Here is a 23,119-nt window from a genome sequence, read left to right as displayed (position 1 = left end):
TGGGATTTTCATCCACAGCAGTCTCTAGGACTTATTCTCAAAAACATCCAGTTCTGGAAACAGAAATCTGGACAGTTGAAGAAGCCTGGTCTGATGAAGCTGATGGTGGGGTCAGAACAGCAGGAACCCATGGACCCCACCTGTCCAGGCTGCTACTGGTCTCATGATGTTGGGAATGTTTTCTGCCACATTTTGGATCCTTTATACCAATCAGTCACCCCTCTCACTGAGTGTTGGTGATGTTCAAACCTTTACAGCCACTGTTTACCAGCTTCTAAAGGTTCCTTCCAGCAGGATAATGCTCCATGTCACAAAGCATGATCTCATGAACATGACGCTGGGAGAGGACCTACTCTGAAGTAGGAGCTAAAAATGTCTCAAAATGGCGTCTTAAGAACTACAGTCGTTCCCAGTTCTTGCAGTGTAGACACAATAAAACAGGGGAGGGTCTTCCAGCTGTTCTCAGACTATGAAACAGTCTGAAACGTCTCGTGATGCAGTCATGTCAACATGAACCAGAATCTCAAAGAGATGTCTCCAACATCTTGTAGAATCCATGCCATGAATACACAGGTCATACCCAGTGTTATTATAGTGTTTCTGGTGAATAGGATTGTTTTTAAAGTCTTTTTCCCTTTAGTCAAGTATAAAAATCTCTTCTGTCATGCAATTGAAAAACACGTCAAAGTGTGGCTCATGCTTTGTGTTCATAGTATCCAAACAAAAGACAACACCTCTCTGTCAGTGTTTCCTCTGGAGCCTGGTGTAGTGAACTCCGCTGCTTCTATGGCACTAAAATGTCATTTCTGTCAGAGCCTATTATACTTGATTCCAGTGATGCTTAGCATTCATTTGTTCTGCAGAATAATGTCATTTTTAATATCTCTGCCAGGAAGCATAAGAAGAAAAAGTACATCGGTAAGTTAATTAAATCTGGAACATTCCAGATTTTAATCATCGACTTGAGAAGTAACAGAAAGAAGAGAAAAGCTAAACAGTGATTTTCTGCCGTGCCCACCTAAATAGAATAAGAGAAATGCATGTATTTCATTTACTAGAAAGATCCGTCTGCACGAGGTTCAAAGGAAAAGCTGAGGTATTTTAAATTAGACATGGGCGCTGTACTTCTTGACTAGTTTTATCAGTAATTACATTACTCATATCTAAATCACACTGTCATCATGCTTAATCGAGCAAAAATTGGACACATAAGAAGAAATAATTAAGGTGCCCTTTTCCATCAAAGAAATTCATTTCTAAATACAGGAGACATGCTCTCAGATTTATTTCTTCGTACCGAGAACACTGAGCACTGCTCATTTCAAGCAATTTTAGACATTTTTCTTCCGACGGCACTCACACGTTAAACTCAAGACCTAACTGTAGTTAAGATGTAAGAGGCTTTTTGGCGGCTGCCCACAGGTGCTGTCAAAGTCTGCGATAATGTCAACTGAATACTGAATGCAGAAGTTGTTTTGTAATAAAATCTATAGTTCTGTGATGAACAGACTTCTTTTTGCTAATTTTGACTTCACACAGCAGAAATTTGTCCCCTCGTCCAGCCTGATTCAGGATGGCCCAAACGTCATGTGTCTAGAAGAGACCGGACGTCCTGAGCAAACAGAACTGATCCTGATGGAGCTGGTTTTTATCCTCTCCTTACATCCTTACATCCTTACATCCTCACATCCTTACATCCTTACATCCTCACATCCTGCATTCTTCCATCCAGTGAATTCCCTGTGAACTTAGACATGAAACCCTTCTTCCCATTCTAACTTCATTACCTCTCCCTCCCTAACTTTAATGATTATCTGAAGTCACTGTTTAATTTGGAGTGTAGTTAATGGACATTGATTATCTGTAAAGGCTGCGGGCCTGAAAATGATTTTGCTTCGAGTCACTGGACACTGAAACAGGACTGAAAGAAATACATGGTGGAAATGTCCATAACTGCTGTTTGATTGTGTTGGACTTATTTAGATCAGACTGTTCTGTTCATTAATAATATCTCAATAATTAGCTCTATAATTTAGTAACAAATGTACTTTAGACAACAGGATTATGATCGTCCTCCTGTTGACACCAAACTTTTATTTTAAATGATTCCATATTTCCAAGCTACAGAACATGTTATAATACGAGGCTGTGAATGTAACAACAAAAGTGCAACATGAGCCTCTCTCTGCCACAGTCTGAGTGCAGCTATATCTCATGAATAAAGTCTTAAAATGCTGAGTTCACAAATCCTGTGCTCAGCATATGAACAGGAGCTGGATAATAACTCCTGCCCTGCAGCTGTGGAACCAGGATCCTGCTGAGAAACACAGAGGAAGTTGGAAAAATGAGTTATTTCCATTATTCCAAATGCAGCATTCCTGTAGCTGTGGTGTAAAACTGTATATTGACTGTAAAGTCAGGGTTAAATCGGTGCCTTGTCTGCACTGAATCTCTCAGTTACCCTGGAGGTTAGAGCCTGTACAGAGGATCTGGACTGGGAGTGACGGCTTTCCAGTTGAGAAGTCAGAAAAACATGGACAAACAACGCTCACAGAGACTTCGTAGCCTTTATAGTTTATTAGTGAAGTCTAATAAACTTGAAACTGTAAACTTCAAGTAAGACAGTATAAATTTAAATTATGTGATTAAAATGTGTTTTTTAATCACAATTATTCAAGTTATAAATGACTGAGATTCAGTTTTTAGTGACAGATATTTCTGCTCGTACTAAACAGCTGGGTGATAAATATCTATCGTACATGTTGATCTGATCCGCTGAGGTTAAAGCAGCTTTAAAGAGGTTTCCTCTGCAGCAGCCAACATGTTTAGGATTTTCTGTTGGTGAATAAACCAGAGGACGGGAGTGCGATGCTGTTTCCATGGCAACGGGCAGCAAACTAAAGTCAAGCGACAGTTGGAGCACCCTTCCTGGGCAGAGTGACAATTATAGTGGCTGTTAGCATCAAAGGCCATTATAAAGCTGTCTGTGTGACCCTCACAGGAAGGGGGGGGCAACTTTGGTCCTCATTTCTCTTCAAGAGAAGGTGGATAACAAAGAAAAGAAAACACAACTTCAGTCATCTAATAATAGCTTCACTTCTTCAGCAGCAGTGTTAGAGTCCTTCATCTCATGAACACCAGGTTTTTATCTTCTGTTCTTTGTTTGGATATTAATTAGCAGACCTTCAGCCTCACACTCTGGAGGAGCACAGAAGTCTATTAATTCAAATCTGACATTAATTCTTCCACTCGCCTCTGCCCTCAAAGCCACTGAATCCACTTCATTATTCACTTCTCACTTTGAGTAGCACTGATACAGAATCAGTCCAGAGCCAGCAGCCAAACGGTACAGTAACAGGGAGACCAGGGTTTGAGTCTGGTAAACTCACATCAATTAAAGTAACTGGGCTATCAAACCAATCAGCTTCCTTCATTATAAATCTGTCACCATGACCATGATGTCTTCTCAGCTGTAACTCACAGTTTATACTCTGATTGTCTGAAGGCTCCTCACAGATCCAATAACTGATGAGAGAGAGACCTCAGCAGGACCAGGACTCAACAAAAGACCTGAGTCATAACCTCCAGGCCTCAGGAGGACAGGTTATTTCCTAAAGTATGAACCAGATAAACCTGTGTTGTTGCTTCAGGGCACGTTATCAACAGACACCTCAGCGCTGTAATCTCCTCCCTCAGTAAATTACATCTCCCTATCGTCCTGTATCTGCATTCATCTGAGTGCCTGAATCTCAGGTTGTGATAGGAGCATGTGTGAGCTGCGTGTCCTCCCTAAAGGGAATCATCTTTCTCAACTAGTTCACTTTAAACAATACAGCAAATGTACTTATGTTTGTTCTTTATAAAGAGGCAGAAATATGAATAATACACGGCTCCACTGTTCTGTGTTCTGTACGACTACAGAGTGTGATTATTAATCAGTTCCATCTGAAAGTAATGCTTTTATTTTAGTGGATACATTTGACCATGGATCTGTATGCTGAATGTGAGATGAGACGTCAGATATCTACATGTCTGTTACAAACTGAGCTGGAGTCAGAGGTGGATATTCAGGCCTGCAGGTTTTACCAGACTTTGTTCTGAGACTGTGGAAAGAGGCTCCGACTCTCCAGGTCTGAGTTGGTGGAAGAGAGTCGGGTACCCAGGCGTGAATTACATTACACTTCCTCTTCTACCACAACTGTATAAAAGCAAATCTGCTTCTACATCTGCAGTTAATTTAACTTTTCCTTCAGAGTGAGAGGGTCACAGTATCTATCTTCTGTGTAATCCAACACAAAGAGTGGAATGTTAAAGCATCACTTTATCCCTAGTCTTTTATAACTTTTTAAAATCTATATACCTAACATCTGCATAGCATTAGTCAGTGGAAGAGTTTCAGCCTTCACTGTGGTTGCATTAGGTTTGGATATGTCCTCTGAGCAGAGCTACTTCTTCAGGACAGTCTGGACGCTGCTGTGAGTTTGAAGTGACGAGATGAGGCTAACTGGTTAGCATGCTAACTTCAGTAGAAGAGGTGATAGACCTAGAAGCTAAACGTGACTGATTTCCACAGCTGGAGACAACTCTCAGCGACTAAAGGAATGAAGTGTGATGATGAACTCACAACGTTTCCTTTAAACTGTTTCGTAAACAGTCAGTGCTAATGTTAGCTATGTAGCGGTATCAAAAACTTATGAATGACTGGGCTGTTAATTTCCTGTCAGTTCAACAGTCAAAAGTCAGATTTGTCCACAGGTTATCAAACGTCTCCAAAGTTACAACAAACCTGATTCTCTCCACAACTCCTGCTTCATGTCAACCAACAACACTGAACTCAACAGCTGTGTTTGTGACTAAACTGTGTCGCTGTGAACTGACCAAGTTATCTTGTTGTTGTTCGTGAGTGAACACACACCTGTGGTTTCTGACAGAGTGGTTTTTAGGTGCAACTAACACAGCAGATACTGAATATGTTTGCTTCTACTTTAATCAATCCAGCTGTCTCCACAGGCGCTCACGTGTCTCACACTTTTTTTTTTTACCATACATAAAGATGTTGACCAGATATTACAGTCATATTTACTGTCCTACTCTCTTTTAAATATAGAAATGTGAACAAACTGTTCTGTTAGTTTCATTCAACAGAATTCAGATTCAGATTAGATTATCACTGAGTCGTTATAAATCTTTGATCACCAACGGTTTCATTGGCCTACAAAACATCTAACTCGTAAAGTCAGAGCTCGCTGACACATGGTGGTCTGCCTCTCTGGAAATCAGTCTGTCCTTTTTAACTGACACCAGCCTCGTCAAAGCAGCAGTCCGCCAGAAACTCTGCATCACCTGTGCTGTTTCCATTTGTCGCTGCCTACAACCTCCTCTCAACATCACCATTACGATGAAGCTCAGTTTGGTGCTGGGGGAAACGAGTGATGAGTGAAAGAATGAGAGGCGGCCAGGGAGGAGAAGACGACGAGGTCCCAGGCCACATTCTGAATCAGACCTTGTCCTTCCTCTGGGAACTAGGAGCCCTCAGAGCCCGGTGCTGACAGACGTCCAGGTGGCTGACCATGAAGCAGAGATGGGCCGTCAGCAGCTGGAGGACGGATCCTGAAGCCGACAGTGTGAGTGTGAGACGCAACACAGCTGAGGGGGACAACAGGGGCTGTCGTCAGCACCATGACACCTCAAAATGGATTCCATCCCCACGCTCATTATCAGGAAACTATAGACAGAATTATGATGAAGAGATGCTGATGACGCTGTTGTTCCATTTTGTAGTGATCCTCAGTCTGTGTCGGGTTGGATTTCATCATGTGGGGTTTATTTAGACATAAAGAGGAAATATGAACCGCTGAAGCTTAACATGAACTGATCCAATAAGGAGCTTAAAGTTAGTCCTACTTTATCATTAAATCTTGACGCCCTGTGTTAAACTAAGTGAGTAAGATGTTCATTATTTCTTCTGCTGAGGAGGTTATAGTTTCACATATGTCTGTCTTTCTTTCTTTCTTTCTGGTTCTGACATAAGGCAATTAAAGCAGCTTTATTTATAAAGCACCTTTCAAATACAGGTGATTTCACGTGTTTTTGACAAGAAAAAGAAATGTACTGGATATAATTATATACATGTATGTGTTAGATGTAAAGAAAGGAACACAGAGTACAGTTTTTTCTCAGAAGGTCTGTTGTTTCACATCACCACCACAGTGTGGACTAAATCAGAAAGAAGTGTTTACTGAATAAAAACTTTTATAGACTCAGCCTTAATGTAAAGTTTAAATCAATATGCACTGCATGACTTTAGTATATACAGTTCGATGCAAATAAATAATTTAGTGATCTTTAAATATTTCCTCTGCACTCAGATGCAGCAGTATCTGTCTTTATACTGACTGCAGTAACATGACATGTTTAACAGCAGCATCTCTCATCAGTAAAATGATACCAGATACAAGGAGTGTTGCCACATCCATAAATCCCTCTGTGGACATCATCTGTTCACACCTGTAGCCACCAGCACCAGAACCTCTGCCAGGCCAAGGTCAGAGAGCTGAGGGGGCAGGGGAAGCCATCACTCAGCCCAGGTCAGGCCTCCTGGGATGGGATAACTTGGGTTACTTGCCTTTCCTCTTTAGTTTGGCTAATGCTTTAAACACCCGCCTCTGTTCACAGGGCGGCTCTGATACAGACCTGAGTCAGAGAATCACTAACAAACTCAAAGCTTTGTCTGCAGATCATTAGCACAGCAACTAAAAATCATTTAATGAAAAAAAGAGGTTTTTGGCGACCAAAGGTGTTCATCATGTAACCACAATGTCCTGAGCCAGAGATGATCTGTCTGTGTCCACTGTCTAATAATAACTAGCTGCTGTTTGACTGTGTGAACGGGAGCACTTTTTATCCATTAATGTCTTTATAGACACTTATTTGCAAATACTGACTGACCCGGGTAAATCCTGATATGTCATGATAGGTCTTTAATAAAAAGCACTTGTGCTAACAAAGACACAAACCAATTGACCAAGAGTCTGGTAGTGATATACAGTCATGTTTCTGGTTAAACAAAAAAGATCTTACTCTTAAATGAAAAGATCCATCACTGTTCAGCTTCAAGAGATTTACACCCAGAAACATGGGAGAAGAGTTAGGGTTAGAGTTCTCCTTTAATGGCTCTTGATGTTTAAACCATTTTCCACCACTATAAAAATGAAACCTGTTGCTACACTGGTGAAATCTTTAAAAAAACAATAGATTTCTGTCGCATCCAGACAGAAAATATAAACTCTGATATGAGCATTTGTCTCAGTTCTGTTGGTCTGAGTAAATTTAGATTCATATAGTATATCTAAGCTAAATCCAGCATCTGAAAGTCGGAAGAAGCTTCATGTGATGTTGACATTTCCATTTTACTGCTGTGGAAAGGACATTTTTAAGATATAATCAAAGATTAATTTATTTTCTCTTAGCATCAACACAAAAGGAAAACAAACAGGAAGAGAGCCTTCATCAGATACGACTCCCCAGCTTTGGGTATGTTTCATTATCACCCAAGTGCTTAACAAAGGCTAAAAGAATCCAGAGGCCCCTCTGTCACATAGAAAACATGCCAAACAACTTAGCACAGATACAGAACAAAACTCCACTTAATTTTGCCTCTAATTACACTAATGGAAGTGTCTTTGTAGGCCGCAGAGCCTCCAGCCTGTGCAGCTAACAGAGGATAGGCTCTCCACTAAAGGCCCATTGTGCTGGGTAAGCCCCTGGCTCAGACTGAGAGGGAGACAGGAGCAGCTGTAATTAGTTTAGCTCCCTTACTGCGTCACTCAGTGCCAGGAGAGTGAAAGGTGTCTCCACAGGGCTCTCTCGATAAAATGAGGGCGAATCACCTACTAAAGGTCCTGTGGAAGGGGATCCCCGACCTCCAGTCTGACATGCTGCGACTAAATTGGACGAAGGGGAGTCACAAGATATAAGTGGTTAGATGGTTGAGGGGACCTAATTATGAAGGTAGTAAGGGAGAGTAGAGAGGCATTCACTCAGCTGCTGAGATCAGAAACCCTCTTGTATAACTCTTGATATAAAGGTCAAGAATCCATTGAACAGGAACCGGGCTGAGGACTCAGGCACACGGCATTTCAAACGTCTCAGAGAAACAGATGAATGGGTTTAACCACATCAGGACTGTCCCATTAATCAAGAATGGTACAAAACAGCCTTTAGATACTTCACTGTGATTTCCAGAACCATGTGACCCACATTACATTATCCCACTCACCTGGAGCTTAGATAGGTTAATACACATCATAGACATATCTGTAAGGACTGTTAGAATACACACTGCAGTTTATAAAGAACAGACCAGGACAAAGTATTCATGGAAAACTGTTCAGGAAATAAAGTCCTGCCACAGATTCACTGGTTCTGCTGCTATTTACCAATGTTTGTCTTAACCCGACAGACCACAGTTGTTTTCCTTTTTTTCCCACTGTGGATGTTGTCTTTGGGAGGTGGGTTGTTCACACCTCAGTGAGCAGCCTCAATGGTTACGAGCCCAAAGTCGGCCATTTTTCCCAGCCCTTTGCCCCGTGTGAATGGATCCCCTCTCCCCTCATTTAGCCTCACGGTGAAAGAGAAGGAGTAATCTCCCCACACTCTAATCAGGGAGCTCAGGGGGGTTAGTCCAGAACCACCAGGTTCACGCCTTTGTTCTGGCCTTGACCGTCTCGATTCTGTTGGCGTTTTCTGGCAAGGTCCGTTGCCCCAGGCCTTTTTAATTCGCTCTCTATTGACTCCATGTTAATTGGGTTGGGGGGAGATGCATCCAGATCCAACCCTGAGTTCACTCATCTTAAACTTTCATTGTGTTTTTTGTCACACATTTGACAAAAGATGCACAGCCTGCTGTGATGAAGGCAGGGTGAGGAAATGGGAGGAGTGGGAGAACGGAGGATGGGAGGTGCAGGAAGGAGGAGCTTTCATCCGATGTTTGAACTGTGTGTTAATGCAAGGTGCAACATGAACCTGGACCTGATCGGCTGGACCACATCTGAAGGAGGTCACCCTGAGACTGAGATTATATCTCAAACTGTTATTAGATGACCATGGTTGTAAGACATTCATTCTTTTTCCTACACCTGTTCCTGGAGAAAAAACACCCTGCAGTCAGAGGATAACACAGTCCTCATCCCTGAAGCCTTTCCTCCTGTAAAACATGAAATACCTCTGTTACAGCAGAATGTAAATCCTTCATTGAATAGTCTGCTGGAGTGTGTTTTTAAGTGCAGCTAATTCTTCATTCTGTTTATCACTCACACACTCAGACTCTGAGTGGTTAGAATGATTTTCTCTGGAGGTTAGCATTTTTCACACTCATTTCAAACTCCTCATCATGACATTCTCTGACCCCAGAAATTAGTGGCTTCTTGAGTTTTACTTTCAGTTTGGGAGAGTTTATTTCCTTTGTGGCACAGAACTCATTACACAAACCAGTGAAAACTCCTGCACTCCCACCTGAGCCTGAACACAACGTTTAAAAGACTCACTATAAACAGACCTGAGGAAACTCAGCGACACTAAAGGACAACTCCACTGTTTTCCAACTCAGATTGTTATTGTCAGTGTCTGACAACATTATGATAGGATTTCTACAGAGACAGAGCTTTTTATTAAAGAGTCAGATCCTTTTAGTTTAACCAGAAAACATCTCTATATATCATTACCATTGACAAAACCCTTCTGTAAACGATCTGATTAGAAAGTCACACAATAACAACAATCTGAGACAAAAACAAGACTTTTAGTGAACAGATTTGACAAGGATGATCTTCCATTGGCTTACATTACAGCTTTTCACTGTTATTGATCAGCACTGCACCATAGATGTTCATACCTATCAATCATTTACACCTAAAAACATGGGAAAAGGTTTAAAAATACCAGAGTTATCCTTTAACAGACCAAACTGAGTAACACTGTCCTGACTTTATGGGAACAATACCTAAATGTGTTGCAGCAAATGTGTGTAACATCATATGACCCCAGTTTTTCAGATGTATTATCTGGACATGTACAGTGTGTTTAGTTCAGGCTGATATGTGAGTTAGTAATGTTAGTAAAGCCTGGTTGTGTCAAATTACCTTGTGGAGTTTGTTCACCTTGTTCATTGCAGTCTATTGTGAGCATCCTGGTTTGGTTGGGGTTTTAGGGGTGTGGGGTAGTGGGGGTGGGGGGTTGGTGGGATGACTGTAACAAATGAAGTGTCCTGGAAAGAGCACTGGGGTGTTTAAGTGTGTAATCATTTGCTGCCTCCCTGTAGACCCACTAGCCAGACAGAGAGAAGTCAACGCTGGAAGAATCATGAAATCCCAGCAATTCGAAAATGCACCCCGAGGAATCTCATTAAGGAGCTCCACACGTCGATGCTGCAGCCTCACACTGCTGTTTTTCTCACGGAGCCAGAGCAGTCCATGGCGGATTTAACTGGATAATGGTATTGGTTTCACATCAGCGCGGGAGCAGGAAGACCACAGCGGATAAGCTGTGAGGACAGCCTCCTTCGCTCCCCTGTCTCCTGCTTCTTGACTGAGTAATTATTCCTTAAGCCCACCCACCCAGGCAACAAAAATAGAATTGATTTCCCATTATGTGGAGCATCAGTCCTGCTGGGGGGGTTCCTGTCAGGGTGACCACTGCAGCCAGCAGACACATCTAAGATGAGAGTCTGGGACTGGCTGTACCATCGATGTGATCCTGTGCTTCATTTCCCAAAACAAAGCAGACGAACTGCTGGTTCAGGCCTGAGTGACCAGAGTCAGAGGCTGGGTTCACTGACTCTGAAGTCTGGGAGCTTTACAACTGTCAGATAGTTTAAACTAAATGTGGTCAGGTTAAAGTTGAAGTCATTCAGTCACACAAATGAAGGATGAAACTGACACCAACACATGATGATGATCTCCGTCTGAAACCAGCTCCATGACTTCAGTCTAAACTGACACAGCACCAAAGCTTCACTGAAGCTTCTGACTCAGTCTTGGATTTTAGTTTCATTCCTATGTGCTTGTTACTATCAGATATTAGTCTCATTACTTTGAGGTCATTGCTTCTTAGGCTGTATCAGAGCTGCATTCCTCATAACGCAAACAGAGAATTTCCTGCTGCTGCTGCAGCTTCACAATAAAAGCCTTTCACAACTCTGGAAGGCTTTTGTTGTGAAGCAGGCTGAGGAAATGGAACAGATTTGTTCAATACAACAACATATGGATGTATAGTGATGACATCAGTGCTGTTCCAGCTGTGGTCAGTCAAGGTTAGTTTCACAATCACAGTGGTGTGTTTGTGTTGTTGTGTGGTACTTAAGAAAATTATCTGAACACTTCTTCCACCACTGAGAGTCACACAGTAACACAACCACACTAACAGATGGAGGCAGTGGTATTCCAGCAGCTCCCAGTAAAATCCCTGTTTTTGTTAATGGAGTCTGGTAGTGATATATAGAGATGTTTTCTGGTTAAACTAAAAGGATCTTCCTCTTTAATAAAAAGCTCTGTCTCTGTAGGAATCCTATCATCATGTTGTCAGACACTGAGAAGAACAATCTGAGTCTGTCAATGGTAAAAATACTGGAGTTGTCCTTTGAAATAATGAACTTTATCATTGTGTTTTATTTAAATTTGAGCCATGATTTCCACATCAGTGATCTTTAATTTAACCCTCAGAGTCTGTCTCAACACGACCACTGTACATTCATCATTTTCATCATTGATCATTTAAATACTGAGACATTGTGACATCAAACTTTTCCAGAGTTTCAGTCGGTCAAACAGAGCCTGGTTCTGTTGTTTGATTGCTGTGGGATGGACTCAGCGTTCCCTCAGCTAAACTCTGCTTTCATCCCATTTTACAACCACACTGTCCTCCTAAGCAGGTGCCAATCACAGCAGGCTAACTCGCCCCAAGAGCTCTGAGCGGCTGGAACTCATTAGAAAAAGCTGGGCATGTTTTTGTGCCGGCACAGCCCACACTCATCCAGAAACCAATGTGAGACATTCCTCGGGGCGGGGAGAGGTTAATCAACAGGGCAAAAACAATGAGCTCAGGTCCTGCAGGTACGGGGGGAGGAGGAGGAAGAGGAGGGCGGATGATCGTCGGTGTCCGAGGGAGAACGAAGGACAACATTGTGGGTCGACTGTGAAATGAGCAAATGCATCAGGAAACGCACAAGGACGTCCAGTATGCTGCAGGTTTCTGTGTATGCAGCAGATTTTAGAAAGTCAGAGGACATGAGAACGGCTGGAGAAGTGTCTGGAATTCAACATCTGTTAGGAGTGAAAGGTCTTACAGTCTTCTGATCCGCTGCTATGAATTCAGCACAGTTCATTTTCATTCTTCCCATTGTGTAGCAAAGCTATCATTAAGCAAAAGAACACTCATACGCATAACAAATGCAGAAACCGATCTGATCTGGAAAAAAATAATGTGGGATGAAATTGAGTGGAACGTGAAGGAAATTGAGGAGACATGTTTTAGCTCTGCTTTGTTTTCTTGTGCTTCACCTCATTTCTAATGGGAGGCTCCGTCCATGTAATGTGGGAGCACATGTAAAATATAATACTGCACAGTTGGATACGTGCACCTTGGCTCATTTTAACCACTAATGGTGGTGGCCTGGTGTGGATTCAGGGCTGGTCCAGCTCAAAGACTCGCTGCAGTCGCTCTTTAGGAGACTTCAGCTTTGGCCTCGGCCCATGCCAAGCTCACTCATACGGGACAGAAATACAGTTTACTGACCAGCAGACAGAGTAATGAAGGAGACAGCAGGGCTAACTACACTGTGTTTGTCAGAGGCTCCAGGGAAGATCGTTTATTTTGAAGAGATGAAATTATCAGAGGAAATGAAAGATAAATCAAATGTCTTCACCCTCCAGGTTCTTAAAAAATTGTTGATACCATCCTCCTTCTTTCCCCCATTGCTGCTACTGCTGCTACTGGACACAGTCATTAGCATATCCGGTCATTTTCCCTCATTAACATGCACCTCTCTGATTCGGTTGTGCCTCAGTTATCAGCTTGTACCATATGCTGTGTAGGAGAGAGTCTAGACGGATCCTTTGGCAACTCTATCTGCTGGACCCTTGAGACTTTCCTCTTAGTTTAACTGCTTCACAACATGAGTTTATTCATCCCCCTGTGTGTTTGATAAGCCTCCCCTCCTGGCCCTGTGTGTGTGTGTGTGTGAAGGTGCCCGCATGTGTCTGAAAAGGCCGATCGTGCACATTCTCCTCTATAGGCATTAATCATTTCCTGGCAAAGGTGTGTGTGTGTGATGTCTGAACTGCAGCCACTTGTGTTCAGGGTTTCTCTTTATCGCTGCTGTTGTGAAGCTGAATGAATGTGTTCAACTGTCAACAATCTTTGTTGTCCTGAGCTTTTCAGTTAATTTGACTCAAAGAAATGTTTTTAACTCTGCTGTTTCAGCTATATGCAGGATTTAGCTGCTTGTTTGTTCCTGTTGCTGTTATAAACATAAAGGTGACCTCACAGCTAGTGTTCATTTTAAAGCAGCGGGTCGTCAGACAGAACAAAAACCAGCTTCTCATCTTCTGTCAGTTTTACCAGCTGAAATGACAGCTGCCATTTTTATCAGCTGTAGTTAGCTAGCTACAGCTAACAATAAAGAATAGCTTTAGTCTGTGTAAATGATCAGTCTTTAGGATCATTGCAGTTTTGAACAAGAACAGTGACCCAGTCACTGTAAACAGCTGCTGTAATGTAATCCAGTGGACTATTGTCCACATCAATGTTCATTCACTAAAGTTCTTGTTTTGCCATTGCCCCAAAAACATGAGAAAATAAAGAGTTTCCAGGTTCAAAAATACTGGAGTTTTCCTTTAATTTCATAAAACATAAAACAGTTCAGATGTTTAGTGTTGTTTAAAGAGTTCATTACTTTGGTTCAATGCAGTGGTCAGGTTATGAGATACCTGTGTTACTTTCATGGCAGTTGATTGGTCAGTTTTGGTCTCACAGTTTACATTGACTGTTGTTGCCAGATAGAAAATGAAATATCCTAACTGGACCTCTGAGGCCATTTGGTTCTGATTGTATTTCTGTTTTAGAGGACACTAAACGTTCTGTCACTCATCAGAATGTCTGCTGGCAGCAGTTCCACTCATAAATCACTGAAATTAACACAGTCATCATTCTACAGCTAATAAAAATGCATCCAGTAACAATTAGACTCCTCCACTAGTTCATCCAGCAGAAGTCATGACCGCCCTGCCCTGTGGGTTCCCACACTGACCTCATTATGTTTTATATTCATCGATTTGGTTCCTTCTCTGTGGTTTAGTTTTCATAAAGTCCTCAGTGGAGCTTTGACTAATGTGGGAATCAGAGCTTAATGACTGAATGATAAGTCAAGAAAACACAATGGAGCATGTAAACTTTATTAACACTCAGGTCACATCCATGTTCCCATTCATTTCTCAAACTGTTGTCCTACAGCTAATAGACTGATGATCTTATTGTTCAGAGTTGGAGCAGATGTAAGTGATTATATGACCACACACTCAGTACATTCTCCACATCCCCTCCTCGTCTGCAGGGGGCAGCAGTTCACCCTCCCACCGACAGCAGAGACATTACCATTGTGACATTGGTTCTCACCTGCAGGGTCTCCATGATCTCAGCTGAAGCCAGATTTCAGAGAGAGGCGACGGGCTGCCCAGACAGGCTGCCTGGACCAGGGCCAGCCACGCAAGCTGTGAAAAGGTCCTGCGGCCTCCCTCACATTTTGCCAGCATTACATTTGTTCTAGCTCCTCTCTACTTCCCTCGCCATCTGTGGTCTTAATGAAGCTGTCAAGAAGCTGTCATTCACTCATGAGTGGCTGTGCCTCACAGCACGATGGCTAACATCTAGCCAACAGGGACTCAGCAAAAGCCTTGAGCTGTGGCACAAAGTTGCAGAATTGCTGTGTAAACTATTTTCAGCACATCAAACATCATCACTTGTGAGCAACTTTTTACCTGTGACGATACAAGCGAGCTGGATTAAAGAGCACAGTGGAGCCTTTGCATGTAGTCGTCGTTGGGAGAATAGAGGCACAGGATGTTTTAACAGAATGAGTAATGACAAATCACAGCACGCCACAGAGTCTTGGCCCAGAGTGAGATGGTAGTCGTGAAAAACAAAAGAGAAAGTTGGTGGTGAAGGAGCCATGGCAACAGTAGATCACTGGGAAGTTGCTGAATGACAGAAGGGATTTTGATTCTCGTTCACATGGTGTCACACATGGCTTCACGGCGCTGTGTCCATGCCCTCCTCTTTACTGACTCTCCTTTGTTTTACAGGCGCAGTGTGAAGGTAATTTAACAAAGTAAACCTGAGGTTAGGAAGGAAGGCTGGGTTTGGGATCTGGGCTTATTAGTCATAAAACTTTAGAACAACCACAGCGCTGTCACTCCAGGGAAAAGAGGTGCTTCTCCTCAATCCATGCACTTAAATGTCACGAGCTAAAATAAAAGCATTATTTCACCGAGCAGAGAGGATTACAGTGATTTTCCAGCAGATCTTTTTAAAACGACTGTAGAAGACGTCCATGTCAACAAGCTAAATTTAATTTGTCACTGACAGTGTGTGATGAAAACCATGCCTCTTTTAGTCATGTTGTTTTAGTTTTGTCCAATATTAAAGACATTCTAGGAAAAAATCATTTCAGAAAGTGAGAAAATTACAGCAAAGACTTTTATTACTGATGTATAAGTTGTATTATTGGAAAAACACCAGAGAAATTTCTGTGGAATAATAATGATATATTTGACTTAAAGGTTTTGTGCTTTGAAACTTAAAACTAAATCATACAGGAATCATGTCCATGTATTCATGGCTGGAGAGAAATGAAATTTTTAACTCTGGAGTGAATGAAGTTCAGGGTGAATCTAGAATCACATGAGAGAAGATGGCAGATGTCTAAACATGAGAAAATAGTTCTGTCTATGACATTACAGATGGAGGTGTGTTGGACACCTGGCATCACCAAAGGTTTCAGTGTCTTGACCTCTCTTGACCAATGTCTGAAGTCAAACTGAAAGTTATTGGTTATTATCTGAGAGGATGAGAGAGGGAGGATAGGAGACACATGTCCAATCAATGGAGACAGGATGTAGATATACATGCAAAGCTCTTTAGAGCGCTTGCAAAATAAGACCCAATCCAAAATGTGGTCGACTCAAACAAAACCTGCCCAGCTTGGGTCTTGGGTCATTGGACCAGAGCATCAGTCAAACGAGCACATGACAGGCTACCTACTGCTTCAAAGAGATCACTATCCCAACTCCTAAATGATCAGGCTCAGGCTGCAGCTCCCTCAGTGTTGGTGAACTGAGGAGGAAAAAGAAAAAATTACAAACAGATTTGGATACGAGTCCAGTGTCTTTGAGGGGAGATTTCTAACCGTGAGAAAGTGTTGCGGCTGTCGTTTTTTCCACCGGAGCTTGTTAGGGCTGTGAGAGGTGGAGGGGTTGGAGGCTTTTTCGCGAGATGCACGGTGCCAAATGGTGATGAGTAAGCAGTCCCACAGAGCCAGAGGTTGTTCTGGGCCATAAGGAGTGTGGCCACACTGACGTTAGCCAGCACTCTCTCCTTTTGTAGAGGAGGAGGGCAGCGTTGAGCCAAAAGAGGCAGAGGGAGCCAGCCAAAGCTAGCAGCAGAACTTAGTGGCTGTGGCCCATTCTCATCGGCTGGCTGCTAAGCCTGGACAGACACCCGCAACCGCAGCGCTTGGAGCAGACCGCCGCTCAGTCCCTTTCATTTAACCAATCACTCTTTCATTTCTCCAGCTCCAGCCTCTCTCTTTTCTCTCCATACACATCTGTCTCTGTCAGTTTCTCCCTCCACCTTTGGCTCCTGCTCTATCTGTCTTTTCCTATGCGTTTTCTTGGCTCCCCTACTTGTCAATCTGCTAAACCTATTAAGTATTACTAAGAGGGTAAAAATGTGGCGTAATGAAATAACACAGGGAATTACACCCTGTCGTGGATGAAGATGAAACTGGTCTATTTATGAGCGCAGAACAAATAAACCAGCGTTGAGGTTGCACCTGGACTGTGTCAGCCACAGAGCAGTGACAGGCCTCAGAGAGCAGCATGTCTTCTGTTGGAGGGAAAAACCATTTTACTCTTATAGCTGAAAAACAAACGTTATGGTTGGCATTAGCTTAGCAAAGTCTCTGCCTACTGTGCCTGATGCACCAGTGTTTTTAAACTGTATTTACCTGGGGTACAGTTCGTCATAATGTCTCAGGTAGGTTTTTTTATACAGATAATGTTGAAGTCCTCCATCACAGCTGCTCTCCACCTGAAAGCAAAGCCAGTTGTATTCTCTGAAGATTGTTGAAAGCCATAACAACAATAACTGGTAGTGTAACGTGAATAACTCATGTTGTTGTTGCCATGGTTACCTGTGAACACTGGTTGAGAGCAGTGGTTATTATTAATGTTTGAAGTGTCTTGAAACAGTGGACATGACTGGAGAGGATCAGAGTCACTGACCACGAGTCGTCGGACGTTCACATCCAAAGGAAAAGAGGTTATTACCTTCATGTCTGTATATACTGTATATATATGTATATATAGTATTTGTTGGGGGCACAGTCTTTGACAAATTTCTGTCTCCAAGGTCAAGAATGAATCTTCATGAGCAGTTTTTCTACAGTTCTTCTGTCTCTACGTTTTACAGGAACAGCTGTTGATGTCAGAGAGTGAAGGAAGGAGCTGATGGGTTTAGCTTAGCTTAGCTGGCTAGCATGGGCACAACATGCTCATGCTAACAATGCTAACATGCTAGCAGTAAACACAAAGTAGAGCTCTTCAAAGTCTGTAAGATACGTCCTCTGGGAACCATGAGTCAAGTAGCAGTGAAATTACATGTAGGCTACTCAGATCAAAGTTCAGTTTTGTGTTACATGTTTAAAATATTTCATTGTGTTGATAACAAAGCTATAAGATAGAAATATCAATGCATTTACATCATTCTCAGGTGAGAACTGTCAGATATAAAACCAACAATAAATCCCATCCCTATAGAGAAGCATTCTGCACTCTGTACATACAGTTATTAACATACGACCAGGAAACTCAGACAGTTTGACCAAAATGTCAATAGATACAAAGTCTGGATAGCATGGCAGATATATATAAAATATAACAAATTAAATCCATGTGAATGAATGAATCAATCAATGAATCAAACTGCCTAATGAACAGAAGATGAATGCAGTGATGTATAAATAGGATAAAGCCCACAGCAGCTCCAGTCACAAACCAGATAAAACACTACATTGCCAGGCAATGCAGTGGTTGTTGATGTACAGTGAGTTACAGCCGTCACGTGTGAACATGTTTATGAGCCTATTGTTTCACTTTCTTCAGATATCCATCCTTTAGCATCTGTGTACCCTCCCAGGTCTCCACCCTGTCCTCCGTCTGTCTGAGCTGGAGCTCAGTGTGTCGGAGCAGGACTCAGGAGATAATGCTTAAAGCTACAGGGCAGATTTATTCCAACATGGCCGAGCCAGAAAGATCCTCGTCACCTCCTAAAGCCCAGCGCTGCTCCCCAGAGCGATGAGGACAAAGGAAGGGGAGCGAGTGACCGAGGCCTCAGTGGAAACGACGAGAGAGATCAGACCTTTCCCATCACATCCTCTCTCTCTCTTTCTCCCTCTCTCTCTCTCTCTCTCTCTCGGAGGTCAGTCATCCATACAGATTACAACACCCACTGAGGGGACGGTGGATGGGTTCTTGCCTGACACTGAGCTCTCCCTAATAATGTTATTTTTGGAGCACCTTTGTCTGATGATCATCAGCCTGCAGACCAGCCCAAGGCTTTCCACATACAACATGTGATGAGCTGAAGAACTATCTGCTCTAATTTACCTGTGAGGTGTGTGTTAGAGCCTCTGATCTACAGTCATTCCTTTCACAGACATGTTGAATTCATGTTGCACAGATGAACTGTAGAATAGATAGAAATAAATAAGAATAAAAGTAAATAATAAAGAAAAAAAGTATCATTATGAAACAGTCTTTTTTAAGTTTTGTTCTCGGCCATTCGTTTTCTGTTTTATCCGAACTTTAACCTCAACTTTTTGTCTTCAATGTTGAGGCTAATTTTATAGCCATTGTTGAACGTTGTTGAACAGTATACATTGACATTTGTATTTTCTAATAGTAGAAATTAAGGTTAATCTAAGTGTATCTGAGGTAATTATTATTATATTATTACATAATATTCAAGGCAGAAGAGGAAATTAGTGGAAAATCTCTTCAGATCAACTTTAACTCCAGACAACCTCTGACTGAGGGCAGAAACTTCCTGTGAAACCATTAGGACATTATTGTGCAACTTGGTCCTGTGCTGTGTGCTACTGTAAACCTTTGAAATAAGTGTGTTTTCTGAGCGTTTTCTGTGTTCCAGGTGAGAAGCCAAGCTGCTTCCTGCAGCAGCTTCTCAGAAAACAGCTCGTTGGCAGGCGGGCTGGTTCCATGTTGGCTTCAGTGCAGCTCGTAATCTGCTGATTTGGGTTTTTCATTTCAAAATAAAGCTAAGCTATCATTAAAATCAATTACGTGTGATGAAGGGTTGTTTTTTTTTTCAAGTGGTCTTCATTTCATCCCATTTTTCTCTCGACCCTCGGGTTGGAAAGCCGTGTAAACCCTCAGCCTGCCTCGGGCTCTGTAATTTAAAACGTGAGCAGGAGAATGAAGGCTGAGAGCTGCACAGATAAATAATAAAAAGAATGAAAATAAAAAGTGGAGTGAGGCTGAGTAACGAGCATTAGGTACACCTCCTGTGTCTGGCATCTCCCAGGAACTGTGCAGAGCATTAGATGTAAACTCTGAATGACTCAGCCACGGCTCGTTCACTCATGGTCCTCTACTGCCACCTGCTGGTCACAGGCAGGAAGACAAACTGCACGCTGAAATAAGAAGAGACCAAGCTGCACAAACAAATCTGTGCCATCAGGTTAGATGTTCATTACACAGGAGACAGGTTCAGGAGCAGCTTCATGGATCCACTCAGGGTAGAAAGTGAAGTTCAGACGTCCATTGTGATGATGATGATGATGATGAAGAGATCTGCTCTCAGACTCTAATGATAAACACATGTGAGTCTTCCCATTATCTGAGCCAATTATAGACAGCAGACTCTAAACTATCTATCACAGCTGGAGAGAGAAACATCCTCCATGATACAAAAGGAGGATAAAAAATGAGCGGGGGGTGTGTGTGTGTGTGTGTGTGGGGGGGGGGGGGGGGGGGCGTGAGAGCAGATGGATTATGAACTATAAATGTATAACAAATGAACAGAGCAGGGGGCTCAGGACTGCCAGACCTGCTCAATCAATCACCGCTCTAACAAGAGAGTGGGCAACCTGTTGAAGTCTCAGAGAGGAGGAGTGACACTCACCAACACATGTCCACCCAGACACTCTGTTCGTTGTCTGATGGGTTATGAACTCATCAAACAGCTTCAGCTTCATCTCTGCTTTTATGTTGGTCTCCATTGTCCTCTGTCTTTTTCTTTTTACAGCCACAGTAACAGCACAGCTCCTCTTGCTGTCGTCTCTCAGTCCACAGAGAAATATCTCAGCTATGACTGAAATCTTGAATTCTGTGACTTTTCTGAGTGAAATATTTTGACAGCTGTGAAAGGATGAACTGCTTCATCCATCCTTTAACTTTAACTAGCTGCTGTTGTAGTTTGTGTTCATAACACAGTATTCTAACATGCTAACATGCTAAGCTAACATGGTGAACATCACCTGTGTCATGGTCGGCCTCTGGGGTGACTGTTATCGTTATCATCTCTCCTGTTTCTGGTTTCTTGGTTTTATTTTGGTTTTTCTTCTCCTTGTCTCTGGTGTCCTTGTCTACTTCTTCCTGTTTTATTTTGAAGTTGCTTTCCTGGTTTGTCTCATGTGCTTTACTTCCTGTCTTTGTGTCTTTCCCTCCTTTTTTGTCAGCCTCACCTGTGTCTTGTTGGTAATTATATGTAGTCCTGGCTTTCTCTCAGTTCTTTGTTGGAGTGTTGAGTTTTGGTTCATGTGATTTACCTTCAGATCCTCGACTGTCATTCCCCGACTTTTTGGATTTTTGAACTCTCACCTGTCGCAGTGTGTATGCTGTGACATTTTCTGTTGAGGTGTTCAGTCTGACTGTGAACCTAATTTTAGATCTATGTATTTATCATAAAGCTACAGTCAGAATTTAGAACAGTTAGAGATTTTAATAAGAGCTCCCGGTAGAGTCTGAGCAAGTCTTTATTGTTGTTGTGTTTACCTGCTCTCACCTGTCATTCACCTGTTGTCACTCCTCTCCTCCTGATCCTCTCTGCTGCAGATTGACTCTGTTTTTCTCAGTGACCACACAGATTGTGTCTCTGACCGCTCTGTTTGTCCTCAGTGATACCGCCTCGCTGCCTCCTCATTGTCCCCGTATAGATGACCTCACCCTCCAGCCGGGGCCCCCACCTGCCACCAGACGGAGATCGGGGCCCCCGAGGACGAAGGGGCTAAATGGTCACATGCAGCCGCAGTAAACACATTGTGATCACTGTCAGAGTCCAGAGAGTCACAATGAGCCGACAGGCTGCAGAGACGCCACGGGAGAGGGACGTCCTGTCGCTCAGGGCCTGGAGACAGAGGGAGGAGAGGGAGGAGGATGGGTGAGGGTGATTCAGAGGACACTGCATGCCTCCTCTCCCCACCCTGCACCCTGCTGTCCTCTCAAAGTGAACAATGAGCCTGTAACTGGATGATCCACAACACTGACTGAAGAGAGAGGAGCTGCTTTTTAAAGCAGCTGAACTCCAGTGTACTCAGTGTATGTGTGTTATTATGGCCAGTATATATCTGTATCAACTCTGAGAGTGATTCTGATCAAGGTTCGTAATTGAAAATGTTAAGTTTGCTCGATGACGTCATCATCACTCCTGAGCTCCTCCTCTGTGGGACAGCGGTATTACTATGAGGATCCGATCAGGTGAAGAGGACGGGACAGTGCTGATCACCTGGAACAGAAATATCAAACAAAGCCGTCTGTGTAGGTTCTCAGTCATCCAGGTCATGATCATCTTCAGAGCTGGAGTCAAAGGTTTCTCATCTGAAAGGCTTCATCAGGTCTAGAGGCTGGTTGGAGTCCCAGGTGTTTAATGTGTTGGAGATGGACCTGTCGTCATATGAGTCGTTAGTATCACATGGGTCGAGGTGTGAACAGAGGTTAAAGGATCTCAGGACTGTGTTATAGGTGGATGATAGTTTGTCCCATAGTCCACCACCTCTGTTCAAAGATGGATGATCCAGATGGACATAGACGTCCTCCTTCACTCCTCAAACCATCTGTCCTCTCTGTCCAACATGTGGACATCACTGTCCCTTCTCCTTCAGATGTAGATGACACAAACTGACCAATCACCTGTCGTACATGTAGCTAAAGCTAAAACTAAAGCAAAAGCTAAAGCTAATGCTAATGCAGACATGTGCACTGAAGCAAATTCAGCCTTTGTCTGACTCCACATGTGCTCTCCCTCCCTCTCAGCTTCCTCCTGGCTCAGCCTTTATGGGCAGAGAATTGTGAACCCCACCCCCCACCCCGTCCATCTCTCACCAAACAGGGACAGGAGTCTCACATCAACAGGACCTGAGACCACTTTTTGAATCTGGTCTATGGTCATGAAGTTCTCAGTCTGGTCTCAGATCAGTGCTGTTTCTCTGAGAACACGACCTCCATGGATGACAGATATTCTTTCATTTGTTCCTCTTTTCTTCTCTTACTGTTCTTATTTTTAGATTCTTTGTTAATAAGATCTCCTGGATGTTCAGTCTCTATTAACCATTATACTCCGCCCTCCATCCATTCACTCTGAGCCAACACTGACAATGACCTCATATAGGTGAAACACCCATAATTTTTGGTTATGTGAAAATGGAGCCCGGGGTTTCATTATTTTTATGTTCTGCTGCTTCTCTTCTATATTTTTGTCTGGGGGTCGACCATGTATCTTCCTTAGACAATTGCGGTGAAGTGGAAACCTTCCCGCCTGCGGTGGTGTCACCTCC

This window comes from Lates calcarifer, linkage group LG1 (assembly GCF_001640805.2).
Source record: "Lates calcarifer isolate ASB-BC8 linkage group LG1, TLL_Latcal_v3, whole genome shotgun sequence".
NCBI classification, from domain to species: domain Eukaryota; kingdom Metazoa; phylum Chordata; class Actinopteri; family Centropomidae; genus Lates; species Lates calcarifer.
Note: the sequence above shows the minus strand (reverse complement) of the source record.